Source organism: Halichoerus grypus, chromosome 10 (assembly GCF_964656455.1).
Source record: "Halichoerus grypus chromosome 10, mHalGry1.hap1.1, whole genome shotgun sequence".
Lineage (NCBI taxonomy): Eukaryota > Metazoa > Chordata > Mammalia > Carnivora > Phocidae > Halichoerus > Halichoerus grypus.
In genome coordinates, this window is record NC_135721.1 from 48,107,924 (window position 1) to 48,120,057 (window position 12,134).

Below are 12,134 nucleotides of genomic sequence, written 5' to 3' on the forward strand. Positions count from 1 at the left end.
CCGCTTAACCGACTGAGCCACCCAGGTGCCCTCTTTATTTCATTTTTCTTTTTCCTTTCTCTTTGCTGTAAAGGATATTACAGGACAATTGGCAAAATATTAATAAAGTCTGTAGATCAGCTAATAGCATGGTATTAGTGTTAATTTCCTGCTTTACTTAACCATATTGTGGTTACATAAAAGAATGTACTTGGCTTTAGAAATAAAGACACATCATGTCTTCAAATGGTTCAGAAAAATATATATATATAATATAATATAGCATAATATAATACAGTTGACCTTTGAATAACTGGGGGGTTATGAGTGCACACCCCCACCTAGTCAAAAATCCTCATATCACTTTTGACTCCCCAGAAACTTAACTACTAATATCCTACTATTGACCAAAAGCTTTACTGATAACATAAACAGTCAATTAACATGTATTTTATGTTATATGTATTATATCCATATATTTTTTTACAATACAGTAAGCTAGAGAGAGGCCCCTGGGTGGCTCAGTTGGCTAAGTGTCTGCCTTCGGCTCAGGTCATGATCCCAGGGTCCTGGGATCGAACCCCACATCAGGCTCCTTGTTCATCGGGGAGCCTGCTTCTCCCTCTGCCTCTGCCTGTCACTCCCTCTGCTTGTGCTCTCTCTCTCTCTGACAAATAAATGAATAAAATCTTAAAAAAAAAAAAAAGTTAAGCTAGAGAAAAGAAAATGTTATCAAGAAAATCAAGGAAGAGAAAAATACATTTCTAGTACTGTACTGTATTTATCGAAAAAATTCTACATGGTGGACCCAAGCAGTTCAAACCCATGTGGTTCAAGGGTCACCTGTATAAACATTGATTTGTTAAGGGTGTCATAACAGAATATCGTAGACGGGGTAGCTTAAACAACAGAAATTTATTTTGTCCCAGTTCTAGAAGCTGGAAGTCCATGATCAAGGTGTTGGCAGGGCGTTTTCTCTCTTGAGGCCTCTCTCCTTGCCTTGCGTATGGCTGCCCTCTCGCTGTCCGCTCCTGGGTTTCCCCTAAGGCAGTACACCTCTGCTGTCTCTCTCTGGATACCTTAATCACCTCTTCTCATAAAGACACCAGTCAGATTGGATTTGGAGCTACCCTAACCACCTCATTTTAACTTCATTATATTTCTAAAGGCTCTATTTCCAAATGCAGTCACATTCTAAGGTACTGGGGATGAGGGATTCAACAAATGAATTTGGGGAAAGGCACACTGCAGTCCATAACAATGCATATACATAAAGAGAAACTGATACACCATATGGCAAATGTAACATATTAACAACTAGGAAGTGGGTGAAGAGAGTTCTCTGAACTTATGGGTCTGAAATTATTTCAAATTAAAAAAAGAAAAAGACCAGTGGGGCACCTGGGTGGCTTAGTAGGTGAAGCAGCCGACTCTTGGTTTTGGCTCAGGTCATGATCTCAGGGTCTGGCTCCTTGCTCAGTGGGGAGTCTGCTTCAGGATTCTCTCTCTCCCTCTGCCCCTCCCCCCACTTGCTCATGCTCTCTCTCTCAAATAAATAAATAAATCTTAAAAAAAAAAAAAAGAAAAGAAAAAGACCAGTAAGGTTTCTACCCTCATGGCACTTGGGGATAAGGCAGACATACAGTGAACAAGAAAAGAAAGTAAGGGAAAAACTGTGGTACTGAGCACCTTCAAGACAACAGATGTGAACGAATGGTATTGTGCTTAGAAGTAAGGATATAAAAATGTCAAGTAAGATGCAAACTCAGACTAACCAGATTTCTAGCCCAGTGGGATGGAAGACAAATCATGTTAGCAGTTAAGTGCTAAGTGATAGAGGTATGCCCAGAGGGCTCTGGGAGCTTAGCAGAGGGACCCATAATTCATGGCAAATTCCTCTTCTTGCCTTTAGACTGGAATTGCCTCTGTGACCATAGTGAAAGTGTAGGTGGGGAGAAGGAAAATGGGGAGTATGTCCAGCCTTTTTGCCAGCGCCTTCGACAAGGAAAAGGAGCCCTGGAGGTTCATAGGCAGTACATCCTAGCTCCTAAAAAGCTGGGAATGCGGCACCTAGGTGGCTCAGTCAGTTAAGCATCCGACTCTTGGTTTCAGCTCATGAGTAGTGGGATCAAGCCCCGAGTGGGGCTCCACACTCAGCGGGGAGTCTGCTTGAAAGATTCTCTCCCTCTGCCCCTCCCCCTGCTCATGCTTGCGCTCTCTCTCAAAAATAAATAAATAAATAATAAATAAAAAATTTTAAAAAGGATCTTGTGTTTGGAGAATACCGGCCTCAGAATTTCCAAGATTTAGGTTCTTTCTTCCGTTCTCTTTCCTGGGGGTCCTTCAGTTTAAGGGGTTCCTCTGTATCTGGGGGAGTCAGTGTGGTACCCTGAAATGATGCAACTCAGTTTTCTCCTAATTTCTTTATTTTTTGTAAAGATTTTATTTATTCATTTGAGAGAGAGAGAGCACGAGCAGAGGGGAGAGGCAGAGGGAAAGGGAGGAGCAGACTCCCTGCTGAGCAGTTAGCCCGACACAGGGCTCAATCCCAGGACCTAGAGACCATGCATGACTTGAGCCAAAGGCTTATCCATCTGAGCCACCCAGGCACCCCTAGAATTTCAAGGAGAAGTAAGTAAACCTGACTCTACTGGCAGGAAAGGAAAGGGGACGGAGAGTGAGAGGTTGGGGAAGAAGGGAACTAAATTCATAGACCATTAGCCACATGCCAGGAACTGTGCTAGATAATTCCCCTACATTTGCTCACATAATCCTATCATTCCTATGATGTCATTCTATTATTATCTCTATTGTAGAAGAGACAAATTCACAAATTTAAAGTAATTTGCCCGTGATCACCAGCTAGGAATGGCAGTGCCAGGATTAAACATAGGTGTGTCTTCCTCCGGAACCAATGCCCTTCCACAAAACACGTCTATCACTCTTGTGTTAGGTCAGACAGAAGACAGGGCATCTGGCAGAATATAGTGGCCAGAATGTAGAACAAGGAATCCTGACAAGGTTACAGAACATTTAAGGACATGATTCTCCCGGAAGCTTATACTCTAACAAGCCTTCCTTTGTTTCCTTTTCTTCTTTGTCTTCTTCTTCCTCCTCCTTTTTATTTTCTTTTTTGTTTTTATGGCCAGCTAAAAAGAACTCATTAAATTTTTACCATTTAAAAAATGTTGTATTTTTTTTGTGTGTGTGTGTGTTTTTTTTTTTTTTTTAAATAGAGATGATAGGAGTGCCTGGGCAGCTCAGTGGGTTAAGTGTCTGCCTTTGGCTCAGGTCATGATCCCAGGATCCTGGGATCGAGCCCCACATCGGGCTCCCTGCTTAGCAGTATGTTTCTCCCTCTGCCCCTCTACCTGCTTGTGCTCTCTTTCTCTCCCTCAGATAAATAAATAAAATCTTATTTAAAAAAATAGAGATGATATTTTACCAGAGTGGTTAAAAATACATGATTCTGAGAACAGCACCAAGAATTGTTATGGAAAATATTGCTTGTCTCCCAAACATCAGTACTTGGATGCCAATCCAGGATGTTCTTACTTATTATCTCCTTATAATTAATTATAAATCAATTACAACATGTATTTTATCATGAAAATAATTCTACACACTTACTATTTGTCCTGATTTTATTCCATTTAAGATTAAGGTGGTAGTAATATTGAGGGGAATTATTTGCCGCAGAGAACAACATAACTAACAGGTAGCACTTAACTTTCTGTGTGCCAGGCTTTATGTTCTAAATGCTTTATGCTTAATAACTCATTTAGTCCTCGCACTAACCCTATAAAGTAGTTTACTACAATATTCCTATGTTATAGATCAAGAAACCGAGGCACAGACAGATTAGTAACTTCCCCAAAATCATATGGCTAGTAAATAGCAGATCTAATTTTCAAATTCCTTTCCTTTCCTTTTATTTTTTTTAAGATTATTTATTTATTAGAGAGAGAAAGAGCTGGGTGAGAGGGAGAGAGAGAGAGAATCCACAAGCAGAACCCTCACTGAGCAGAGAGCACAGCACCGTGGGGGGCTCAATCCCAGGACCCTGAGATCATGACCTGAGCTGAAACCAAGAATCGGCTGCTCAACCGACTGAGCCACGCAGGTGCTCCTCCTTTCCTTTTTGAAGACGCAAGAAAATTCATTTTTGAACATTAAGAGAAAAGGAAAGAAGTCATCAACCCAAACTTTGGTTTTTGAGACTAATAATAGTCAACATATACGAGGCACAGTTTTAAGTGTTTTCCATGTATTATCCAATCCTCATACCTATTGTAGTATTATCCTTATTTTACCAGTGGGGAAAAGCAAGACACAAAGAGGCGAAATAACTCGCCCTTGGTGTACAGCTCTCAAGTGGCAGAATTAATAGAGCAAAGTAAAATGGTGAAAAAAATATGAGAGAAAAGGCATTTAAAACTTTGGAGTCATTGGAGTCTCCGTGGCAGAAGGCAACTTGACCCAAATTTTTTTCACCATTTCTCACTCAAGAAACAGTACACTTTCAGAGAAAGCTACGCTTGAGTGAGTAGAGCAGGCCATGCCTGGGTGACAGAGGTTTTCATCAGTACATCTGGTTCCTGCCCGGGTCCCTCCCCCCACATGGATGGTGGTTACAAGGCTTCTGTCCTGAATCACTGAGGTGGAACCTGAAGATGAGAAAGCCATCAGATTTCCCCACAGTCACTGCTTTCATAGACTTTCCCTTTAGTCCTCATCTTAACCGGAAACTTCGAGATCATTCAACAGGGTTGACCTTCTCTCTTATCCTTCAAGACTCTTCTCTTGCTTTCATAAGATCCCCTCCTACTTTCCCTTCTACTTCTCTGGCTGTTTCCTCTCAAAGTTCTTCTCCTCTATGTGGCCTTTAAATATCAGTTCTATACTGGCACTCTCTACCCTCCCCTCGGCTATTTTATCCTCTGCCAGGGCTGTGAATATCTATATGCTGCTAACTCCCAAGTTGTTTTTTGTTTTTTTAAGATTTTATTTATTTATTTGAGAGAGAGGTAGCAAGACAGAGCACCAGCAGGGGGAGAGGCAGAGGGAGAGGGAGAAGCAGGTCCCCCACTGAGCAAGGAGCCAGCTGCTGATGTGGATGCAGGGCTCAATCCCAGGACCTGGAGATCATGACCTGAGCAGAAGGCCGATGCTTAACTGGCTGAGCCACCCAGGCATCCTGCTAACTCCCAGGTTTAGCTCCATCCTGGTCTCTTTTCTGAGCTCCACACCTGAGTGTATCTGTATTGTCAACATTTCAGAGTTAACGCATTCAGAACAGAACTCCCGATCTACCCCCAAAACTGCTTTTCCTCCCAGTCTTTTCTCTCTTAGTAATTGGGACAAACCAACTACCAGTTAGTTGTTTATGCCAGAAACACAGGACCCAGCCTTGACCACATTCAGCTCTGCACTGAGACCTGCACATTCTTTCTCCAGAATAGAGCTCAGTTCCATCTGCCTCTCTCCGTTGCTCCAGTCCAGGTCAGCTCCATCTCCCTTCCCAGACAACGGCAATAGCTTCTTAACTGCTTCAGCGTTTTACAGTGTAGCTGGCATCATCCTTCTCCTGAAAACCTCTCGTTGACTGGCCACCTTGCTTCAAATAAGACCCAAGATTCTTGGTGATTGCCTTCGGCTCCCTTCCCTTTTCCCCTTGCCTGCCACATTCACCGGCTTCTTTTGGAGCCATGATCAAAACAAACACCCACTTCAAAGCCTCTGAGAATACTGCTGACTCTGCGTGGACCCTCTCCCCTCTGTCCTCAGTTGGCTAACTCATGTTCTGGAGGCCCGGCTTCAGTGGCATCTCCTAAGACTCCCTGGTCTCTCTTAGGTCTCTCATGATGCGCTCGGAATGCTCTTAATCATAATGCATTCTGTGCTTTTCCTCCTAAGAGTAGCTATGTGGTTATTTGATTAATACCTGTCTTCTCCAACTGAATGTAAGCTCCAGGAGAGCAAGGACCATGTATTTTACTCACCCGTCTAGGTGACTGGCAGAGGTCTGACCTTAGACTTAAGATATTTTCAAAGTGGAAACTTTTCATCCACTTCTTGGCTGAGTGTTTGCGGTGTCTGATACATTGGGATTTCTCTTTCCCAATCTGCCATCTGAGCCCTGATATAGCGGGCAAGGACGACTTAGCAACTTTACTGCCTGTCTTTTTTCACTCACTTGTGACAGGGGCTAAAACGCAAGCTGCTGCTGAGAGACCGGCTAGCCCGGGAGGGGCGGGCACCTTGCCGTGAGCCACGTGGGAAGAGGCCCCGCGTGTGAGTGAGGTCGGTGCGGCAAAGCTGGAGTTCTGCGAATGATCAGACAGGACACTTACACAGAATGAAAATGCAAGGTTGCAAATTCTGTCCCAGAGAGCTGAAAAGGGGAACTGAGTGATGAATGGGGGTGGCGGTGGGGGCCTGGGAGAGGTTCGAAAAGGCAGTCCTGGCTACTTTATAATTTACTGCTTAGCTTCTGCTTTCAGCATCTGCTGTGAACAGATGGTGGGCAATGATCTCTTCAGACAACTGAGCCAAGGAGGCTCCGTAGACTATAGGCTGTGTGCGTTGGCCCCAGGAAGGGGGCGATTGCCCTGCAGCAATTAGTAATTAGCTCAAGATCTCCCTTCTCCAACTCAGAAATCTTATCTTTGATTCATAAGTGAACTATATTGATATCCTGGTCAAATATTGACCTAGGTTTTTCCCCAAATCCCTCAGACTCCTCACTTCCCCCACCCCCAAATCTAGCTATCCTGAAAGGTTTTTTAATAAATGGGTGGCCTTTCATATCCTCAGGGGAGATGCCCAACTTGAACAATCCCATTAAAAGAGGGAAGAACTTTCATGAATTCCTTTCTCCTCATGCTGTTTGGAAATATTTTCATGGTAATCACATTATTTAAATAATATAAATTATTATAAAACTATAAATCCATACATGTTTTTATGTTTATAGCTTTTTACAGCTATCAAAAAACACATTTATAGGGGCACTTGGGTGGCTCAGCTGTTAAGCGTCTGCCTTCAGCTCAGGTCATGATCCCAGGGTCCTGGGATCGAGCCCCGCATCGGGCACCCTGCTCGGCGGGAAGCCTGCTTCTCCCTCTCCCACTCCCCGTGCTTGTGTTCCCTCTCTCACTGTGTCTCTCTCTGTCAAAAAATAAACAAATAAAATCTTTTAAAAAAACAGTTATAAATTAAACACCAACAAAACTACTGAAGTTAATAAAATCAAAATACCATCATCACTTAATGTGACAGGTTATACTTGGATGAAATGAAATCACCTGCAACATGAATATGGTAGTGACAGGTCCAGGGCAAGTTCTTTTGCGCAGGGCATCCTGTACCACCATCTACTGAGCTATGACTCTTTTCCCACAATTTTCCTTTTCCTTGGTTTCTTCATTGGACCATGGCATCATGTAACTGTCACTTGGTGCTAATGCATTGTTTTCATATCATTTGCTTCTGTTAATGTTTCATTAGGTCATAACAACTTGGCACTTTAGTACCAACAAGAGCAAGCACAAATGGACCCACAGTACTGAAATTGTATCGTCAGAGGGTCATACAGTTGATCTAGAACTATACCATCCTGTATGGCAGCCACTAGCCATATGTGGCTACTGAGCACTTGAAATATGGATAGTCTGAATTAAGCTGCGTGTATGTAAAATACACTCATATTTTGATGACTTAGAATGAAAAAAAAGCAACATGGCTCATTCACTATTTTAAAATTGATTCCATGTTAAAATCACATTATTTGGGGTATACTGGGTTAAATAAAATGGGTTAATTCCACCTGGGTTTTTTGTTTGTGTTTATTTCTGCTTTTTAAAATATATATCCTAGAGGGGCACCTGGGCTGCTCCGTTGGTTAAGCGTCTGCCTTCAGCTCAGGTCATGATCCCAGGGCCCCGGGATTGAGCCCCATGTTGGGCTCCCTGCTCAGCGGGGGGTCTGCTTCTCCCTCTCCCTCTGCCCATCCCTCCAGCTCATGCTCTCTCTCTCAAATAAATAAAATCTTTAAAATATATATATACATATATATCCTAGAAATATATATATATATCCTAGAAAGTTTTAAATTATACAAGTGGCTCACACTGTAATTCTATGAGACTATATGGTCTAGAATAATTGTGTGTGTGTGTGACACAGAGAGCATGTGTACAACAAGTTGAAAGTACCATATAAAAAATTCTCATAGAAAATACATGGGTATCCAAAACACATAGATCTAGTTTCCAATTTACCACTGCTCTAGCATTTAGTGGCTGTGTTCTCTCTCAGAAGCTAAGAGTACAGAACCAGCATAGGACTTTCCTCAGCTTTCCCACAGGTTCCTAGTGATATATTTCTGTGGTTTTCCCACATGGCTTCCTTGTAAAAATGTCTGGGGAGAGTATTTCCATCCCTCCCAGAACAAATGTACTGCCATATATGGTCATTTCACAGTCATTTGATCAAAAATTGTTCTCAACTGGGGAAACCCATGGTAGATAAAAGACAAAAAAAAAAAAAAAAAAGGTGAGCATGTACTTTCTGGGCAAACATATATAACTACTTCCCAAGCTATGCAAAACTACTGAAATTCAGGGACTACATCAATTAAGGAATTAATCTAAAATAATATATAGGGGTGCCTGTGTGGCTCAGTTGGTTGGGAATCCGACTCTTGATTTTGGCTCAGGTCATGGTCTCTGGGTCGTGGGATTGGGCTCCAAGTCGGGTTTTGTGCTTAGTATGGAATCTGCTTGAGACTCTCTCTCCCTCTCCCTGTGCCCCTCCTCCCCCCACAACTCTCTAAAATAAATAAATCTTTAAAAAATAATAAATAAAATAATATATAGCCAGCTATCCAATCACATTCATGTAGCAAGTATTTTCCGAATATCTACACTGACACAAAGCCCCACAGTTCACACGTGTAAAACACAAAAGTAAACGAATCAGGGATTTGCTGTCAGGAAGCTGGCCATCCAACAGAGGTGATAATGACGTGGGTAGGCCTAGTCCGAGGACCCAGAGGGGGTCCCGCAGGACTAGTGAAGAGAGTCCTTGGCTTCATGCAGGATAGAAATCAAACCTGAGCCAGCAGTAGGTGAAAGCAGAGTTTATTGAAGGTATATATACAGAGAGAGTGAGAGAGATGCAGACGGAGCATCCAGGAGATTTGGCTGGATGTCTCATCTTTGCTTGGGGCCTGGGGTTTTATTAGTGATTGTGGTCTGGTGTAGTGCACGTGTCCTCTTAGGCATCCAGGAACTGGTCAGAACAAGGACAGGGTCCAGGTGTCCCTAAGTCACTCATTCCCTGAAGTCAGGGGTCTAGGCATCAAGGTATTTGGAGTCAGTGGTCTTAGAGAACCTTTATGATGACCTCACCCGGTCACTCCTTAGATGTTATATATTGTGCTGGAAGACTCCAAAGACATCATTATCTCTTTGTCCCTTACAAGGAGGACATATGCTATTGCATTACAAGGGGTGTGTAGAGTGGGGTAGAGGTGCAGGTCCTAGCAAGAATAGAACTGGAAGAGAAGCAAAGAGAAAAAAAAAAACCAGCTTTTTTCTCATGGGGTCCCTTCAGTTTCTCTGTCTTAATAAGACATGTCAAAATTTCTTTTTAAATAGCAAAAGTTAATCCAGTATATGTTCCAAGAATAGACTCAGTTGAGTTCTATATCTGAACTCATTTAATCCCCACAACCCTATGAGGTTGTTCCCCATTTTACAGATGAGAAAACCGAGGCAAAGGGTTATAAAATACTTAAAAGATCATATGATTATTAAGTAGCACTGGCAGTTTTCAAACACAGTCACATGAGCTTTTTAGTCATTCTTCTATCTTGCTTCACTTTATTATTTTTTTAAAGATTTTATTTTTATTTATTTATTTATTTTTAAAGATTTTATTTATTTATTTTTTAAAGATTTTATTTATTTATTTGACAGAGAGAGATAGCAAGAGCAGGAACACAAGCAGGGGGAGTGGGAGAGGGAGAAACAGGCCTCCCGCTGAGCAGGGAGCCCGATGTGGGGCTCGAACCCAGGACCCTGGGATCATGACTCGAGCCGAAAGCAGACGCTTAACGACTGAGCCACCCATGCACCCCATTAAAGATTTTATTTTTAAGTAATCTCACAGTCTAGTGGGAAAGAAAATATAAGACAGGTCAGATGGAAATACAAACAGTGTGGGTTTCTGTCACTTGCTACTAAGAAAGTGTGACTAAAGTAAACTATTACAACATTCTGATCATGGTCTTCCCTTTTCTGTGCCCCCCAATCTCACCTTATAGAAACCAGATCACAGGGAGTAAGAAAGAGGTTTTGTGTTTTTTAAGAAAGAGGTTCTTGAAAAATGAAATCACTGTGATCAAATGAGTCTGGTAGGATGGGCCAGATAGAACTAAGTGGCAAGTAAGACAAGGACTGAAAAATACCCATGGAATTTAGAAGCTAAGACACTGGAGAGATTGATGAGACAAATTTTTTCAGGAGGTCAGGTGGGGTGTAGAATCTGGATTGATGAGTGTTGAGGAACAAAGGGATGGTGATGTCATGGAGACAGTGAACTATGTTATTGAACTGGAACCCCTTTTAGGTTGTTGTATCATCCTTTGAGGGGCTGAGATAACTTTAAAGGAAGATAAAAGTAAATTTCTTTCATGTGGCCAATAAGCAGATGAAAAGATCTCGACAGCAGCCAACAGGGACATTCAAATCAAAGTCACAATGAGATTATCACTTCACATCCACTAAGATAGCTACAATAAAAAAGACAATAGTGGGGCAGCTGGGTGGCTCAGTCAGTTGAGCGTGGACTCCTTATTTCGGCTCAGGTCATGATCTTGGGGTCATGGGATTAAACCCCACAACAAGCCCCATCTAGAGCCCCTCATTGGGCTCCACCCTCAGTGGGGAGTCTGCTCAGATTCTCTCTGCCCCTCCCACTGCTTGCATATGCACTCTCTCTCTGTCTAAAATAAATAAATGAATCTTAAAAAAAAAAGGTAAATGCACCTGAAAACACTTAATTTTTTATTTTATATTATTTTAAAGATTTTATTTATTTGAGAAAGAATGGGACAGAGAGAGCATGAGAGGGGGGAGGGTTAGAGGGAGAAGCAGACTCCCCGCCGAGTGGGGAGTCCAATGAGGGGCTCAATCCCAGGACTCCAGGATCATGACCTGAGCCGAAGGCAGTAGCTTAACTAACTGAGCCACCCAGGTGCCCCTGAAAACACTTAAAAAAGAAGACAATAGCAAATGTCATCAAGGATATGGAAATATTAGAACCCTCAGACATGTGCCAGTGTGAATGTAAAATGGTGCTGCCAATTCGGAAAACAGTTTGGGAGTTCCTCAAAAATTTAAACGTATAGTTACCATAGTACCCAGACACTACTAGGTATAATACATTTGTCCAGACAAAAACCACTACAGGAATGTTTGTAACAGCATTAATTATAATAGCCAAAAAGTAGAAACAACTCAATGCCCATCAACCGATGAATGGGCAGACAAAATAGGTATACTCATACAATGGAATATTATTCAGCCATAAAAAGGAATGAAGTACTTATACATGCTACAATGTGGATGAACCTTGAAAACATTATACTAAGTGAAAGAAGCCAGTCACAAGACCATATTGTATAAACCCATTTATGTGAAATGTCCAGGTGAGGCAAGTCCATATAAAAAAGGTAGACTAGTTGTTGCCAGGGGTTGCCAGGAGGGAGGAAGGGGAATGACTGCTAATGGGTTTCTTTTCCGGGTGATGAAAATGTTCTAGAATTAGAGGTGATGGTTGCCTAACTCCGAACAGAGGAAAAATACCACTGGAGTGTAAATTTTTAAAGGGTGAATTTCATGCTATGTGAATTATATCTCAACTTAAAAATCAAAATAAAGTCTTAAAAATTGCAGCGCTTTTGGAGACCCCTTGCCTTATAAAGAGGATGCCCGCAAACCAACAGCAATAACCCAGACCAAGCACAAGGTGAGCCACTCCCCCAGGCCAGGGACCACGAACTGACCACGCCCCCAGGAGGAGGAAGTCCCGGCTTGGAGGTCGCTGATTGGCTGAACTGTAGGAGAGGGCGGGGCGAAGAGGGGTGC